Source organism: Emys orbicularis, chromosome 15, assembly GCF_028017835.1.
Source record: "Emys orbicularis isolate rEmyOrb1 chromosome 15, rEmyOrb1.hap1, whole genome shotgun sequence".
In the NCBI taxonomy this organism is placed as follows: domain Eukaryota; kingdom Metazoa; phylum Chordata; order Testudines; family Emydidae; genus Emys; species Emys orbicularis.
In genome coordinates, this window is record NC_088697.1 from 10,190,120 (window position 1) to 10,208,727 (window position 18,608).

General features: G+C 51.3%; 2 pseudogenes; one reads left to right on the plus strand and one right to left on the minus strand.

Annotated features, from left to right (window-relative positions):
• The window catches only part of LOC135889358 (zinc finger protein 850-like), a 473,854-nt pseudogene that overhangs the window by 70,171 nt on the left and 385,075 nt on the right, over positions 1–18,608 (minus strand).
• The window catches only part of LOC135889460 (zinc finger protein 850-like), a 101,328-nt pseudogene continuing 86,961 nt past the window's right edge, over positions 4,242–18,608 (plus strand).

The following is an 18,608-nucleotide window of genomic DNA, read 5'->3' on the forward strand; positions in this document are numbered from 1 at the left end:
AGGCTCACTCCTTCAGGCTTAACACCTCCTCTTCCTTCTGAATTCAGAGAACAGCTCAAGTTGAGGGACAACGTTATATTGATCCGGTGACTAACCTCAATGTAAGAACATTGCTGCCAGCTGATCCAAGTCTCTTCTGCAGTGGTAAGCCAGGGACAGTGAAATGCTATTTTTCCCCAATTTTTTTAAAAGAATGCAAAAAAATAATAATAATGTGGATAGCTTAATGGAGAAAAAAATTAACTGATAGATGATGGCCAAGAATTAGGTTTACAAGACCTTTACATGAAGTTAAAATTTATCAACCAATCTGGAGGTTGCCTGAATCATTTCTCTGGCAGATAACTGACTGTTTTATTGTGGCATTATCTCCTGGCTATTCAGATGGGGGTGACAAAACATATTCTGCTAATCATAGAATCATAGGGTTGGAAGGGACCTCAGGAGGTCATCTAGTCCAATCCCCTGCTCAAAGCAGGACCAATCCCCAACTAAATCATCCCAGCCAGGGCTTTGTCAAGCCGGGCCTTAAAAACCTCCAAGGATGGAGATTCCACCACCTCCCTAGGTAACCCATTCCAGTGCTTCACCACCCTCCTAGTGAAATAGTGTTTCCTAATATCCAACCTAGATCTCCCCCACTGCAACTTGAGACCATTGCTCCTTGTTCTGTTATCTGCTACCACTGAGAACAGCTGAGCTCCATCCTCTTTGGAACCCCCCTTCAGGTAGTTGAAGGCTGCTATCAAATCCCCCCTCACTCTTCTCTTCTGCAGACTAAATAACCCCAGTTCCCTCAGCCTCTCCTCATAAATCATGTGCTCCAGCCCCCTAATCATTTTTGTTGCCCTCCACTGGACTCTCTTCAATTTGTCCACATCCTTTCTGTAGTGGGGGGCCCAAAACTGGATGCAATACTCCAGATGTGGCCTCACCAGTGCCAAATAGAGGGGAATAATCACTTCCCTCTATCTTCTGGCAATGCTCCTACTAATGCAGCCCAATATGCCATTAGCCTTCTTGGCAACAAGGGCACACTGTGAACTCATATCCAGCTTCTCATCCACTGTAACCCCCAGGTCCTTTTCTGCAGAACTGCTGCTTAACGAGTCGGTCCCCAGCCTGTAGCAGTGCATGGGATTCTTCCGTCCTAAGTGCAGGACTCTGCACTTGTCCTTGTTGAACCTCATCCGATTTCTTTTGGCCCAATCCTCCAATTTGTCTAGGTCAATCAAGATACTGTGCTGACCGGGGGAGAGGCGTCTCTCCCATCCCTGCTGTGAGTCCCAGGAAACCAATGGTTCTATAATCCATCTCGGTCACCCGATACTCCAGTCCCGCTCCCTGGCTGGCTTCGTACCCTCCCTTCCAGCGCTGGTAGTCTCACATCTTTCACTGTCTTGCCTCCACTGGTGGTCAGCCCCAGTCTCAACCCAGCTAACTTCTATGTCCTGGAGCTCCCGCCACCTCCCAGCGGGAACCTGCAACACATATCTGCCCCCATCAGTGGTCAGCCCAGAGGGACCTTCTCCAGCTTCATGGTCCATGAGCCCCGCCTTGGGAGGGCTGGGAGGGTGTTGGCTCCAGGGTGATAAACAGTTCCTGGCTGTCGGGGAGAATGTGCGCTATCCTCATCCTCCTCCACTTCCTCATCTTCCTCGTCCCCAAAATCCTCATCCCTGTTGCATGAGAGTCCCCCCTTGCAGGTGTCCATGGACAGGGGTGGGGTAGTTGTAGGGGCCCCCCCAGAATGGCATGCAGCTCATCATAGAAGCGGCATGTCTGGGGCTCTGACCCGGAACGGCCGTTTGCCTCTTTGGTTTTTTGGTAGGCTTGCCTCCTTAATTTTCACGCGGCACTGCTGCGGGTCCCTGTTGTAGCCTCTGTCCATCATGCCCTTGGAGATTTTTTCAAATATTTTGGCATTTCATCCTTTGGAACGGAGTTCAGATAGCACAGATTCGTCTCCCCAAACAGCGATCAGATCCAGTACCTCCTGTTCAGTCCATGCTGGAGCTCTTTTGCGATTCTGGGACTCCATGGTCACCTCTGCTGATGAGCTCTGCACGGTCACCTGTGCTGATCAGCTCGCCACGCTGGCCAAACAGGAAATGAAATTCAAAACTTCCCGGGGCTTTTCCTGTCTACCTGGCCAGCGCATCTGAGTTGAAAGTGCTGTCCAGAGCGGTCACAATGGAGCACTCTGGGATAGCTCCTGCAGGCCAATACCGTCGAATTGCGTCCACACTACCCCAAATTCGACCCGGCGATGTCAATTTCAGCGCTAATCCCCTTGCCGGGGAGGAGCACAGAAATCGATTTTAAGAGCCCTTTAAGTCGACAAAAATGGCTTTGTCGTGTGGACGGGTGCAGGGTAAATCGATCTAACGCTGCTAAATTCGACGTAAACTCGTAGTGTAGACCAGGGCTAAGCTGAGCTATCCCCTTTTATACTCTGCTCCCCTCTTCCCTAGGCCTCTTATTTTCACTCTCAATAAGATGATCCAGGGCAGTTGCCCCTCTGGTTACTCTTCACTTTCGGGGACACAGAGTGGCCTTCTCTGTGTTTTCAGGAGCCCCTCTGGTAACGAGCGCATGGCTGTGTGTTCCCAGCACAGCTGGAGATAGTTAAATATCCCTGTTAGCAGAGTGTCCTGCGGCGTAAAGCAGCGGGGGAGCCGTCTCTGGGATTTTACTGTTAGAAATGAGCTTGAATACCTTGAACGCTGCATGCCCCGTCTTGGAAAAAAGTTAGAATTGGAAAAAGAACAGAGAAGGGTCACAGAAAGGATGAGGGGTCTGGAACGGCTTCCATATGAGGAGAGATTAACAAGACTGGGACTTTTCAGCTTGGAAAAGAGACGGTCCTGCTTCGAGCAGGGGGCTGGACTAGATGACCTCCCGAGGTCTCTTCCAACCCTAATCTTCTATGATTCTATAAGGGGAGATACGAGAGAGGTCTATAAAATCATGAATGGTTGGAGAAAGTTAATACGGAAGTGTTGTTTATCCCTTCTCACAATGCAAGAAGCAGGGGTTGGATGACATTAACAGGCAGCAAGTTGAAAAGAAAAAAAATAGGAATTACTTCTTCACACAATGCACGGTCAACCTTTGAAACTGGTTCATAGGGGGGTGTTCTGAAGGCCAAACGTATAACTGGGTCGAGAAAAGAATGACAACCTTTCACGCAGGATAGGTCCATCAATGGGTATTAGCCAAGATGGTCAGGGAAGCAACCCCATGTTCTGGGTCTCCCTAAACATCTGACTGCCAGAAGCTGGGACTGGATGATAGGGGATGGATCACTCATTAATTGTCCTGTTCTGTTCATTCCCTCTGAAGCCAGCCACTGTCAGAAGACCAGATACTGGGCTAGATGGACCATTGGTCTGACCCAGTGTCTCTATTCTTGTGTTCTTACAGAATCGTAGGACTGGAAGGAACCTCAAGAGGTCATCTAGTCCAGTCCCCTGCGCTCATGGCAGGGCTAAAGTATTAATGAGCTTTACCCTAACTATAGAGATTTCCATTGTGCTAGAGGAGAATTTTCTTCCCAGGGGTTCAGGTGATCTTTTAGATATTATGGGCCCAGGCTTTGAAGATGAGGACCGTAGCCTGGAGCTTTATTTGAAATGCGATGGGAAGCCCGTCGGGAGGTCATAGGACCGCTCTGATGTTTTCACAGTCTCCCGTGGCGCTGCCGTCATCTGTACGAGTTTGAGTGTCCTAAGCACGGAAGGCTTCACACTCAGGTCTATTGCATTGCCGTAGTCGAGCGCAGAGGATACAAAGTTATGACTAACCGAGGGCCAGTCATCATCCATTAGGATGGGAGGGAGGCAGGATGAGCTTCCTGGGGCAGATGCTGCTGCCTCCATTGAGATCTTGGAGCCTGGACTGAATCTCTGCTGCTCCCCCAGTGAGTCCATGAGTGACCTTCATTAAAGCTCCCTCTAAGCCCAGCCAAGGTGGGGACTTTCTCCAGCTAGGACTGGCCCCAAGCTCTGCTGACAGTAACTCCTGACCCAGAAACTCCAAGTGATTGAGAAAGAGCTCTGGGAAAGCGCTGGAGCCGGGCAGAAAAGTGACACTCTGCACAGTTGGCCCCTTCTCATCTCCACTCCCTATATGTCTGTGAGCCCCAGAGCTGCTGCCATCATTAAGGCCAGAAGGAATCATTAGGTCATCTCGTCTGACCTGCTTCACCCAGGCCCTTCAATTTCTCCTGCAGACCCTGTATGGCGTCCAGTAACTTGCTTCTGGTAACCTATGTCTTCCTGACTGGGATCCCCCTTCCCAGCACGGGCGGAGCGGGGCCAGCGACGGGAGAGAGAAAGCCCCCAAGAATGGGATGTGGACCCCATCTCCCATCTAGAGGGTGGAAGGAGAAATTAGTGAGGGAGATTGCCAGATTGCTAACCCACCCAGACACACCTACTGCACCATCCCTGGGCACAGTCACGTTCCTGCCCACATGGTGAGGAGCAGAGAGAGGAAAAACCAGCCCCTGACACTCTCTGTTTCCCCTGGCTGCAGGAGTGTGCTGCCCTGGGGACAGTGTCAGGGGGAATCCCCCCCAAAGGGGCTCCTTTGCTTCTGCTCTTTTCTAGCATTCGATTCAGACTCTGTCCCTGGGAGGGGTAATGTCTCGGCGGGTTTAGTGCTGCCGAGTACGGTTCATGTTTCGCTCCATGCGACCATGAAACAGGGAAGAGAAATGGCCGCAGCAAAGCCAGTTAAGGAAGGGCTCAACAGGAGAAATGCAGACGGGTTCCCGCTGGAAGGAGAAGGGCAGTAAATACGCAGGAGATGGGAGCTTTTGGGCAGTTGTGTCTGGAGGTGGGAAGGGGAGGAAACCTACAAGGCGGAGAAAGGGAGGGGGACGGGGTGGGACAAGCCTGCTGAGACAGACCCGGGGGTTTTAGTGGGAATTTCTGATTTGTGAAACAGGAAACAAACCCCCTGGCTGCTGTGAGATATGAAGGGGACACCCACCAGGGCGGCTTAGGGAAGATCATAGAAGATCAGGGTTGGAAGGGACCTCAGGGGGTCATCTAGTCCCACCCCCTGCTCAAAGCAGGACCAATCCCCACTAAATCAGATGCCCCGGCCCCTCACATCCAGCTGCTCTCAATGAGGAGGGGGTTGGGATTCCTACCATAGGGCTTTGTCTGGGGGTTGGGGGCTCCATCTCCTGTATCAGTCTGTGGCTAGTAGGTGTGTGATGGATCTGCTGGGAGAGACAAGGGGCTCTCTCTTCATCACCTCACCCTGGTGTTTCCTGGATGCTCTGAGCTGGGTGGGGGTGGGACTCTGTTGACTGCGATCCACCCAGAGTTCCCATTTGATTGGGTCCTCTCCCGCATGAATAGTGGGGCTGTGAGTGGGGCAGCAGGTACTGAGTGTGGGACTCTTGATCTTTCAGGGGCCGGTGACCTTTGAGGAGGTGGCTGTGTATTTCACCAGGGAAGAGGGGGCTCTGCTGGACCCTGCTCAGAGAGCCCTCTGCAGAGCTGTCATGCAGGAGAACTACAAGAATGTGACCTCGCTGGGTAAGGATTCCCGTCCCCTCGGTTCTTGGAAGAGGAAATGAAGAGATAAGGTTCATGCAACACCCACAATGTAACCTTTACTCTGCCCTGTTTCAGCAACACCCTGACATGCCAGTGACACACATACTAGCCCTCTCCCCTCCCCTGCTACAGAACGCTCCGGGAACAGAGCCCGGGAGCAGTACAGCGCAACGTCAAACCTCTTCCCTTTGCTCAGATAATATTTGGGTTTCTTTCCGGCATAGCAAACAGAAGCTGCGTGCCCCCGGCCTGCACTCAATCCCTGACCCTGCTCCACAGGAACCAGCTCCGACGTGCAGAATGACGCCACCCCTTTACCCTCTCCCGCAGGAATCCTCCTGAGGCGTCATCTTCACTTACCCCTCACGGAACACTGCAGAGCATCAGAATGTGTGCTACCAGACCTATCCTGACACAACCTACTACGCTCAGCACGGAAATGGGGCAGATTTGGTCCCTCGGGGTTCACATGCACCTCCCTTTATATCACAGTCACAGCTCTGCCAACTGCTCCAAATAATCCCCCCACCATCCAGTTGCAGCTACACCTGACCCAGTGCACACAGCTGCAGGGCATGCGGATAAATGCTGGTATTCCCATCTGTAGAGCACAACGCAGACAGTGGCACGTTCTCTTAGTCCTTCCTCAGGTCTATTATAGACTCATAGATTTGAGTGCCGGAAGAGATGATTCGGCGTCTAGTCTGACCTATATAACAGGCCATAGAATTTCATCCAGTTACTGCTGTACTGAGCTGAATACCTGGTGTGGGACTAAATCATCTTCCAGAAGGGCTTCCCGTCTTGACATGAAGACTTCAAGAAAGGAAGTCTCCAATTCCTGTGGTCGTTTGTTAACCTTTGCACCACACTTACAAAACCATTCCCAGTGGCTCTTACTCTCAGGAGTTTTGTGTGTGTGTGTGTGTGTGTGTGTGTGTGTGTGTGTGTGTGTGTGTGTGTGTGTGTGTGTGTGTGTGTGTGTGGGCGGGGGAAGAGGGGGGAGGGTCAGAGTTAAGGTTACACTGTGAGGGTTGTATATATTTGAACGCTTCATTTTCTGGTTTCCCGGAGTTTAAGTTTAGCCTTGTCCCTATGGTGAAAGGCATGAGACCGCACTGAGCAACTTGACTTTCCTTTAACTTAGTTTATGGGCATTTAATTTCCTTGATTTTTGTTTTTTAATTGATGCTTTTTCTACTCTACCTGTGTCTACACTCGAACTTTTGCCAGAATAGTAATGTTGGATGGTGGGAGGGGGATTTTTCACAGCCCTTATCAACAGAGGTATAAGAGCAGACCAGGTCAGAGTCTGTGTGTGTATTTTCGAGGACTTTCAAATATTTTTCTGAACCCAGAAATGTTGGTATCCGAGGGCAAAAACTTCCAAGAGGAACTCCTGCAGGATGCAAGAAAAATGCCGAATGCATTGTCTGAAAGGTATCAGTGGTCGGGCTGAAATATCTATCCTCAAATGCATGGGTACCAAGTTCAACAGCCCCGGCGTGTTCTCTCGAGCCAAACAATTATTGTGATCGTAGACGACTGGAAACATTGTGGCTGCTAAGAAAACGCCTTAGTCTTGCGGCTTTTCATGCACACTTCACGTGGCTTTCGATCTCTGACTCCTCACTTTTCCTCATGCCGATCTGAAATGCCAAACTCCTCAGTTATTAACTTTTGCTATACTGCTTCCCCGTGGAGGCAGTCCGTGCCGTGTACTAGCTGAGAGAAATGGCAAGTGATTGGGATCAGTCAGAGGATAATTAGATGATCAGTCAGAGAATAATTAGAACCATAGTTTCAGCCCCAGCTGTGTGCAAGAACGTATTATAGGAGCCAGGTGTTTTAAGGGGTGGGGGTTGTATTTTAGGAAAAAGGGGAAGAAGGAGAATCCGGGGAACCTCTGTCCCTGGAGGGGGAGACCTGAGAACTGTCTTGAAATATGCAAAGGTTGTTTATAAACAGGATGGGCATGAAGTGTTCGCCATGAGGTTTTTAAGGTCAGGCTTGACAAAGCCCTGGCTGGGATGATTTAGTTGGGGATTGGTCCTGCTTTGAGCAGGGGTTTGGACTAGATACCTCCTGAGGTCCCTTCCAACCCTGATATTCTATGATTCATGTCCACTGAAGGTAGGAGAAGAAGGAATTCGGCTTCGTCTGCAGCAAGGGACAGGTTTATGTTGGATATTAGGAAAACCTTTCCAACTGCAAGAATAGATGCGTATGGGAATAGATTAGCAGGAGAGGTTGTGGAATTCCTGTCACTGGAGGTTTTTAAGAATAGGTCAGACAAACACCCGTCAGGGATAATACTCTACTTATATTCGATCCTCAAGGTTGTCGGCCAAGATGCCCTCTTGATGTCCTTTTCAGACCTGGATTTTACGATTTATGATCCTAGCCCTTCACTTTGACCGTATCTCCCTGTGGAGAACGTGGGCATTCTTAATTACTATTATTTTTTTAATGAACAATGTGTATGACTCAGCTTCCTGTCTCATTTTGCTTTGTTACCCACTGGGTGTGAAGGCGTTAATTCCTCCTCTGGGCCAGGGGAATGAATGTCTGTTGGAGTAAGAAGAACGAGGAGTACTTGTGGCACCTTAGAGACTGAGGCTTGGTCTACACTAACCCCCCAAATCGAACTAAGGTACGCAACTTCAGCTACGTGAATAACGTAGCTGAAGTTCGAAGTACCTTAGTTCGATCTTACCTCGGTCCACACGCGGCAGGCAGGCTCCCCCGTCAACTCCGCGGTACTCCTCTCGTCTAGCTGGAGTACCGCAGTCGATGGCGAGCACTTCCGGGTTCGACTTATCGCGTCCAGACAAGACGCGATAAGTCGAACCCAGAACTTCGATTGCCAGCCGCCGAACTAGCGGCTGGGTATAGACGTACCCTAACAAATGTATTTGGGCGTAAGCTTTCGTGGGCTACAGCCCACTTCATAGACTTGAAATTAGACGAAGGTTTCTAACCATCAGAGGAGTGAAGTTCTGGAACAGCCTCCCAAGGGGAGCAGTGGGGGCAAAAGACACATCCGGCTTCAAGACTGAGCTTGATAAGTTTATGGAGGGGATGGTATAATGGGATAGCCTGATTTTGGCAATTAATTGGTGTTTGACTACTAGCAGTAAATATGCCCAATGGTCTGTGATGGGATGTTAGATGGGGTGGGATCTGAGTTACTACAGAGAATTCTTTCCTGGGTGTCTGGCTGGTGAGTCTTGCCCACATGTTCAGGGTTTAGCTGATCGCCATATTTGGGGTCAGGAAGGAATTTTCCTCCAGGGCAGATTGGCAGAGGCCCTGGGGGGGTTTCAACTTCCTCTGCAGCGTGGGGCATGGGTCACTTGCTGGCGGATTCTCTGCACCTTGAGGTCTTTAAACCACGATTTGAGGACTTCAATGGCCTCAGACATAGGTTTGATACAGGAGTGGGTGGGTGAGATTCTGTGGCCTGCGTTGTGCAGGAGGTCAGACTAGACGATCATAATGATCTCTTCTGACCTTAAAGTCTATGATTCTATGATACACAGAGAACATGAAAAAATGGGGGTGGCCATACCAACTCTAACGAGACTAATCAATTAAGGTGGGCTATTATCAGCAGGCGAAAAAAAAAAACTTTTGTAGTGATAATCAGGATGGCCCATTCCCAACAGTTGACAAGAAGGTGTGAGTAACAGTAGGGGAAAAATTAGCCTGGGGAAATAGATTTTGGTTTGTGTAATGACCCAGCCACTGTATCTTCCTACTGTCTTTTCCACTGCATGCATCCGATGAAGTGGGTTTTAGCCCATGAAAGCTTATGCCCCAATAAATTGGTTAGTCTCTAAGGTGCCACAAGGACGCCTCGTTGTTTTTGCTGATACAGACTAACACGGCGACCACTCTGAAACCTGTTGGCGTAAGGTAGGCCTTTCCAGGTTGACGTGGATACACTATAGAGAACTGTTCATATATGACTGGAGCGCCCCGGAGAGACAATGGACGACCCAACGACCGGGCATCGATTTGTGATGACTGTGAGCCAAGGGATGCAGAGCACGGGGACATCTTGGGACAGAGGGACCGGGTTATAAACAGACAGGGCTTCCAGTTAGCTACTGCCCAGGCAAGCCCGGCTTTAGGTGTTGGCGACAGAGGTGATGCGTGGGGAGGTGCTCAGGTTTCTCCCGGCTTTGTCTGCACGGAGGAACGTTCAGAGGGGTGAATGCACAGAGTGGGTGGCGGTGTTTCTTCCCCCACCCCTCCGAATATTCCTCTGTGCCCTCCTACGGGGTGCTGGGGGGCCCAGCAGCAACGACAGGTGCTTCATGCATCGAGGGCAGTTTCCCCATGTGGGTGCAGAGGGGTTTAGGGGAGAAGGGGGCGCAGAAGGGGTTTGCGGACTCAGGAGAGATAAGGGGTGCAGGAGGCATTATTCGTTAGTACAATTTTGTATTTTGCAAATAATTTCAGACTTACGTCTCAGCTTAAATGCCTGGAAATCACACTCAAATTTTATCAGTGGCTACACGCTCCGCTTCTCTGCACTAGCCCAAGATGGATCCATCTCCCCTTCCGTCTGCCTAGGTTCGCGCCTTCCCTTGCTTTATTCTTGGGAAACCTGTCCGCAGGAGCCAAAGATTTGATCCTTGTAAGGAGTCCCGACGCAGACTCTTTGAACGCATGAAGGTTGCAGGATCTGTCCCGAGCTCCTGCTGCAGCACGGCGGTCCAGAGTTTTGGAGCCGCTCTATATCGGTGGTAGATTTGTCTGCCAAAATTTTAATGTTCTGCTGCCGTCATGAGGAATAAAGAACACTTCTATGTTCTCCCATACTTCAGTCTTTGTATCCTGAAGTACAATCACCAGGCCAGGCTCCTGTTGTCTATATATCGCACAAGTTGTGAGAGAGAAAGTGTGTTTTCTTGCCAATTCTGAGACAGACATGGAGATGGGATGATTTAGTTGGTGTTGGTCCTGCTTTCAGCAGGGGGTTGGACCAGATGACCTCCTGAGGTCCCTTCCAACCCTGATCTTCTATTATTCTGTGTGTGTTAAAGCTAGAATGTGGGTTCTCAGCAAATTAATTCCTAATAAAGGTAATTTTTTTCAGAATAAGCACTGGGATCAACTTTTGCAATATTGATTAGCCTAATCAAATTATTATTTTTGTAAGGACACTCTCTGCTATTTAACTGTATTTTTCAAGTCCAACGTTTCGCACTTGTGGTGGTGTTTGCACTTGTTTAGATATTTTTGTTATTGCTTTTTATTTTTTAGCTAACGTAGAAGTTGCTAACTTATACAGTTATAGAATCATAGAATATCAGGGTTGGAAGGGACCTCAGGAGGTATCTAGTCCAACCTCCTTCTCAAAGCAGGACCAACCCCACCTAAATCATCCCAACCAGGGCTTTGTCAAGCCGGGCCTTAAACACCTCTAAGGAAGGAGATTCCACCACCTCCCTAAGTAACCCATTCCAGTGCTTCACCACCCTCCTAGGGAAATATCATCTGCCACCACTGAGAACAGCCGAGCTCCATCCTCTTTGGAACCCCCTTTCAGGTAGTTGAAAGCAGCTATCAAATCCCCCCTCATTCTTCTCTTCTGCAGACTAAACAATCCCAGTTCCCTCAGCCTCTCCTCATAAGTCATGTGCTCCAGCCCCCTAATCATTTTTGTTGCCCTCCTCTGGACTCTTTCCAATTTTTCCACATCCTTCTTGTAGTCTGGGGCCCAAAACTGGACGCAGTACTCCAGATGAGGCCTCACCAATGTCCAATAGAGGGAAATGATCATGTCCCTCGATCTGCTGGCAATGCCCCTACTTATATAGCCCAAAATGCCATTAGCCTTCTCGGCAACAAGGGCACACTGTTGACTCATATCCAGCTTCTCATCCACTGTAACCCCTAGGTCCTTTTCTGCAGAACTGCTGCCTAGCCATTCAGTCTCCAGTCTGTAACAGTGCATGGGATTCTTCCATCCTAAGTGAAGGACTCTGCACTTGTCCTTGTTGAACCTCATCAGATTTCTTTTGGCCCAATCCTCTAATTTGTCTAGGTCCCTCTGTATCCTATCCCTACCCTCCAGCGTATCTACCACTCCTCCCAGTTTAACAACATAACCCTGGCGAAGCAAGCACTGTGTGTTCTGTGTTCTGTTTGACTGGTTATTGCGAATACATTTTTTAAGCCTTAATCTCGTGAGACTCCAATTTTACAGCTATGGATAGTGAAAATTCTTGTAGTAGATGATGTAATGCCCATCACATTTTACTGGAATATGTGATAGAGTATACTTCTCTTTTAAATGACTTACTCTTTTTTTTTTTTAATTTACAAATACAAAAACGAAATGGGTGAACTACGTTTTTATTCTGTTCATTTGCAGAGTTATTTGAAAGCAATAACAGACCAGCCCGAAGGAAAGCTGGTCTATAAATGATCGTTTCTCATGGCGTTGTATTAAACCAGCCCGATAGAACTTATCTGCTCTATCAAGTGGCATTTTTTACAATGTACAGACAGATCTGTTGTTCTTTAGAGCATTTTGAAGTTAATTTTTTTTGCCCAAATCACAGGATGTGACAAATTTCTTGTAACTTAGCGGTTCTCTCCGGTTTTTGCCTTCAGATCCGGGCAGCCGGAGAACAGCGGCTGCTGGCTGGGGGCCCAGCTCTGAAGGCAACGCCGCCACCAGCAGCAGCGCAGAATGGTCTGGTATATGGTGTATTGCCACCCTTACTTCTGCACGGTGGGAGTCCAAAGCAAAGAACACTCCGGACAGTGGGAGCATCAGGTGGAAAGTGGTTGTGAAACGGGAGATTTTGGAGAACAGGTAGCAAAGAGGCCTGCAGACAATGAAAGCGGAGGGGAGCAATTGCTTCTGGGGTCCCAGGAGGTGGGGGCAGTGGGAGGAAGGGGAGTGGGTGTCATCATGAGTGACAGGGCTAGCTGCATCCTGACCCCTTCCTGGTCTCTCTGAGTGCCCCCCTCAGATGTCAGGCCGCAGGGTTTTCCATCTCCTGGCGTGGAATTCTGCAGTTCCGACACTGACCCCTAGGCGACAAGAACTTATGTCTGAACCTTTACTTGCCCAGCAAATCAGGCTGAGTGCAGATCCCTTCGTCCGTCTGGGATCAGGGCTGGACAGTGACAGACCAGGCATCTTCAACCCCTAGCCGTGTTTATTTTGGAGTAGGAAAAAAGGGATAAGAAAAAAAAAGATTTTAAAATAACAGCCGTCACACCTGCTTGTCTTACTAAAAGGCCTACCATCCCCTGGAAGGCCTAACTTCTTCAGACGCCCCAGCAAGGTCCCCTTGGCTCTGTCTCTTTCCCCCAAACAATCACCTTCCAGCTCGGAGCCCGATTTGCCTTGGTTCCAGGGGGTAAGGGGCGATGAACAAGGCTTCCCTAGCCTTCCAGGCTTTTGACAGGTTGACGTGATACGTGCGTTCCTCTTTTTGCCGCCTGGGCATCCGGATCTTGTCGTTATGGTGTCGTGCAACCTCAAAGGGGCCCTGCCACTTGGCCAAGAGTTTGGACTCCACAGAGGGCAATACAAGTAGGACTCAGTCCCCAGGTTCAAAGCTGCTTAGCTTGGTCTCCTTATTGTACACCTAAGGCTGCAGCGGATTCTCCTGGGCAAAGACCCCCCGGGTGTGGAGCTGTTCACGTGGTTGTAACATGTATCCCACTGACCCCATGACTGGTGTTTCTTGCTCCTCCCAGTCCTCCTTTAGGAGGTCGCGGATGCCCTGGGGTTGCCTCCCATAGAGTTCGAAGGGGGAGAACCCAGTCTTGGCGAAATGGCAAACAGCAAGACTGGGAGTAACGTGCCCAAGTGTCAAGGGTTGTTTTCCCACAAACTTGCACAGCATCACCTTGAGGGGTCCATTAAACCTCTCCACTCGCCCGTCGGTTTGGGGGGTGATACACTGAGGTCCTGAGCGCTCAGGCGGTTCAGTATGCGACACAGCTCAGCCAGAGGCCGCGAGGATACGTCGGTGCCCCAGGTCTGTCAGGATTTCCCGTGGTATCCCGACCCTCGCGAAAATCTTCATGAGCTCTGTGGCAGTGTTGGGAGCTGGGGCTGCACGCAAGGGGATGGCCTCCGGGTACCACTAGAATGTAACAGTTTCCCACCTTATTCTTCCCCAGTGGTCCCACGAGGGCCATGCCGATGTGTTCAAAAGGTACCCCGATCACTGGGAGGGAGATGAGGGGTGCCCTGGGTACCCGCTTTAGTCCAGCGCACTGGCATTCGGGACAGGATGCACAGTAGTCTTTTACCTCCCAGTGTATACCCGGCCAGAAAAACTGGGGTATCTGCGGTAGCCACGGAGCGTCGCCTCCTTCCTGGTTTGGGTTCGTAACCTGGTCCCAGGCTCAGCTGAAGGTGGGGTCCTCCATCAATTCCCTGATGAGTCCCCATCACACTCCAGCTCCACCTGGGCATCCTTCACGGGGGGGTCTCCGCATCAGGGTATGGGTCACCTGAAGTCTCGGTGGGGTTGGATGGTCACTTTCCTGGGTCGGGCTGAGTGGTGCCCAAGTCATCCCCTCCTTGCTAGCCCTTTCTTCCCCTCTCCTGCGGGTTGACAACTGTATTCACGCAGGATCTCCTGGAACCCCGGCCAGTCCCCTCCCAGGACCACAGGGTAGGCCAATTTTGGCAGCCACATCCACCTGGAGGACCTCGTCATGGTGGGTAGTTTCCAGACTTACCCAGGCAGTCGGATATGGCCATATGTCCCCGTGGATACACTAGAGATGTATCTCAGTCCCTGCCAGTGTGAGGTTTGGTACCAGGCCGGCCCGGATAAGTGTCTGGCTGCAACCAGAGTCTACCAAGGCTGTTGTGGAGATCCCATCAACTCCTAAGGGGGTCAGGAGTTTCTCTGGACCTGTTTTCCAGGCCCGAGGGCTGGCTATGCACAGCTGCCCATAACTATGGTCCATATAGGGGCAGTCTCACCGAAAGTGCCCCTCCTGGCCACACTCATAGCAGTGGTCTTGGTTCCTCTCAGCCCCCAACAGATCCTCCTCTCTCTGGGCTGTAGGTCGGCTGGCTGGCCATCTTCGGTTGGGGTTCGGATTAGCAGGTGGGCATGTGTTGTGGGTCCCCTGGTTGGGGCAACTGGGCCCCCTTCCTGCCCCAGCTGGGCCATCCCTCTTGTCTGGGCTCTCGGGTTTCCGGGGTCGCAGTTCTGCCCCCTTGGCTGTCAAATAGTCTTCCGTCAACTCGACGGCCTCGGCCCAGCGGCGGCGGGGGAAGGTGATCCTGTTGGTCGCATCAGGGCCGCCATCTGCTAGAGCAACTGTTCTCATTGTGCGGCTAGCTCCTGTATCCTCTGTTGTTGCTGGGCAACAACCTGCTGTAGTCGTGGAGTCTGGAACTGCTCTTGCTAGGTCACCTGTTGCTGCTGGTTTTCCAGCCGCCATTTCAGGAACTAGTCCCTCTCAGGTCGGAGCGACTGCTAGTCAGGACAAAGGGGTTGTTCACTCGCCAGCTGTCTCGAATGCGGGGCCTTTCAGTGGAAGCCGATCGGTGCCCGCGTTCTCCATTACGTCTCACAGGCCCTGTACGCCCCGTCCGTCTTTGGGGGTGGGGCAAGGGTGCCGTGGCCCCGCAGTTAAGTCCGCCTGCCTGCCCTTAGCCTCAGGGCAGTACGGCCCAATGGCCGGAGTCAAGGTGGTCGCCCTTGACGTCAGAGTGGTACAGCCCAATGACTGCAGTCAATATGGGCGCCCTCTCCCTTGGTCTGTATGGCCTAGTGGTCAGCGTCCATAAAATAGCCCTCCTCAGCAGGGCTATGCAGCCTAGCGGCTACAGTCAGGGAAGTGGGCCACCACCAAGGAGGGTGGATGGCGGCCAGGGTAGAGGGACCCGGACTCTCCCGCTCCATCGGGTCCCAGTCCAGGGCCCTGGTAGTGGCAAGCCGAAACACAGCGACTCAAAAGCCAGGTCAATAACCAGTCAACTGCCTAGTTCCCCTGGGCTTCTTCCTACCATATCCCCTGATGCTGTGTCCTTGATGTCTTTGGGGTCTCTGGCTTCCTCAGGCTGTGCTACCTCTGGTGACTCCGGCCTCCACATGGCATCCGCAGGTATCCAGGTGTCTGTCTGGGTCTGAGCATCTCCAGCTCCTACAGTCTGGGGCTTTGGCTGCTCCCGGGCTGGAGCCAGCAGTGTGTGTCCTTCCTCTGCCACGGTCAGCCCAGAATGAGCTAGGCGACTCCCTTTTATACTGAGACAGCACTTGGAGCATGCCCAGTAGGGGCGAGGGGGCATCTTCCTCAGCCCAGAGTGTGGGGTTAACTCATTCTTGTCCAGTGCGGGGCCTGTATGCCCCGTCACATCTCCACACCTAGGGATTTTCATACTCCCACCCATCACATCCGACTCACTAGATTCCCTAATTCTGCAAAGTGTGCTTTCCTGACACTGCTGAGATCCTGCATTCAGTGATATCCCTGCCCTTCCTGTTCCTTACTCCACCGAACCCCACCAGCCCATGCTTACTGTTCCCAGCTTCCCCAGGACTCTCTCATTGTCTCTGGACCTCTCTGTCAGCAAGAAGCAGTGCCAGGGAGACTTGCCCTCTGTCTGGAGTCTTCACTTTCCGGCACATGGATTTACCTTCTTTATGTTTTAGGAGCCTCTTTGATAATAACTAAGGCTCCATTTTAGTCATGGGTATTTTTAGTAAAAGTCATGGCTAGGTCAGGGACCCGAAACAAAAATTCACGCGCCCGGGACCTGTCCATGACTTTTACTAAAAATACCTGCTGTGATGAAAACTTGGCCGGGGGCCAGGCCGGGGGTGCCGCAGGTGCTGGAGGAGTGGGGGCCACTGTTACTTGGGGGGGGGGGTTGGCAGGGCTTCCTACTGGCTCCATCCCTGCAGAGTGTTGTGTACCTCTGAGTATCTGGGGAGCTGAGCCTGGGATTTTACTGGTCTACAATGGACTGTGGTTCAACTAATATATAAACCTATAAATTCACCTGATCTCACTTGTTTTCTGTCCCTTTTCTTTCCACTTTACAAACTTGATGTGATTTCCATCCTGGAACAAAGGGAAGAGTTATGGGCCCCAGATGTCCAGAGGTCAAAGGAAAGAGAGATCCTTAGAGTCCCTGTAGCGGGGTGGTTACCCGCTCCTGCCCAGAGGGGTTTAAAGACAGCCCTGGGAGAGGGCTGGGGCAGGGGAAAAGCTACGAGGCTGATTGGGGAAGCAGTCGCAGCTGGGCCATGCCCTAATCAGGCCTCCGCTGGCCCTATAAAGGCAGGGAAGCCAGGGGCAGACACAGTCTCTCAATGCATTCAGAGAGAGGGAGGGACCTGGCTGCAGGGACCTGAGTGGAGCAGGGCTGGGGACAGGCAGAGGAGCCAGGGAGCTCCTGCTTGGAAAGCCCCAGGCTGCGGCCTAGCAGAAGGCCAAGGGGTACTGGGGGTTGCAGAGGGCAGCCCAGCGGTAGGTCAAGGCAGCAGGTCCAAACCCAACCTTGCCAGTGATGAGTAGGCTGATACTGCAGCCTGCCCCAGGGTGTGGGGCTAGACGATGACTGGCAGTAGCCGTATACTGAGGCAAGGTGGGGATAGTGGGTGGGGGGTCCCCAGGGAGGGGGGACCCTAAGACTGAGGGGTTACTGCCAGGGGGCAGCGCCCCAGACAAACGGGGCACCTGGGGTCCTGGGAGGGACACGGGGGTCAGCGGTAAGGCGGATCACCGGCCTGCAGAGGGCACTCCGGGCTGGAAATTGAGCTAATTCCCTGAGCAACCCACAGGAGGCGCCACAGGGGTGAGTCCAGACGCTTATAGTCCCCTATATTGGCGAGGAGACATTAAACAAACTCGGAATCTGTACGTGTCTGGAGGAAAGAGCTGGGATTCCCCACAAAGACCACGAGAGCTTTCTAAGTTCAGGAGTCTCCTCAGCAGGTGTCGTATCTTCAGGGTACAGATCACTCATGCCACCTGGAAGTACCTCCCTCCCTTCCCACTGAGAGTTTGGGTGGGACGTTGAGGCAGAATTGATCTTTTCCTCTCTCCCATAGAAGGGACACGTTTGGGGAGGGATAGCTCAGTGGTTTGACTATTGGCCTGCTAAACCCAGGGTTATGAGTTCAATCCCTAAGGGGGCCATTTAGAGATCTGGGGCAAAAATCTGTCTGGGGGTTGGCCCTGCTTTGAGCAGGGGGTCAGACTAGATGACCTCCTGAGGTCCCTTCCAACCCTGATCTTCTATGAATTCAAATCCTGATTTTTATTTTCTCTCTCTCTAGCTCTGATTTTGGTTTGCCCTTCCCTTTTCCTGAGGTTTCTCTCTGTCTCCCAACAGGGGATGGGATGGTGAGTGAGAATGAGGAGCAGAACCCCCAGCAAGAAGATGCGGAGCAAGTGGAACCAAATGGGGGATTATCACAAAGATCCAAAGGGAAAGTGTCCAGGAGTCATGAGCAGCAAAAAGCCTGGGAGAGTCAGGAAAGGCCGGAGAGCGAACGGGGAAACCAGAAAGGGAAGAATGTGTGTAAACCCACGAATGGGTGGGGAACTCACCAGGACCTCAAAGAAACAGTAACCCAGCAGAAAATACTCTGGGGAAAGGGAAAAAATACATGCACTGAGTGCGGGAAACATTTCAATTACCACTCAGGCCTTGTTAGACATGAGATAATTCACATGAAAGAGAGACCCTACGAATGCCATGACTGTGGGAAAAGTTTCACTCAGAGCTTAAAACTTATTACGCATCAGAGAATCCACACAGGGGAGAGACCCTATGAATGCTGCGAGTGTGGGAAATGCTTCACTCGGAGATCAAACCTTTTTACGCATCAGAAAATCCACACGGGAGAAAGACCCTATGAATGCAGTGAGTGTGGGACAAACTTCACTGACAGCTCGGCCCTTCTTAAACATCGAAGAATCCACCTGGGAGAGAGACCCTATGAATGCTGTGAGTGTGGGAAAAGCTTCACTCATCAAGCAAGCCTTCATACACATCAGAGAATCCATACAGGGGAG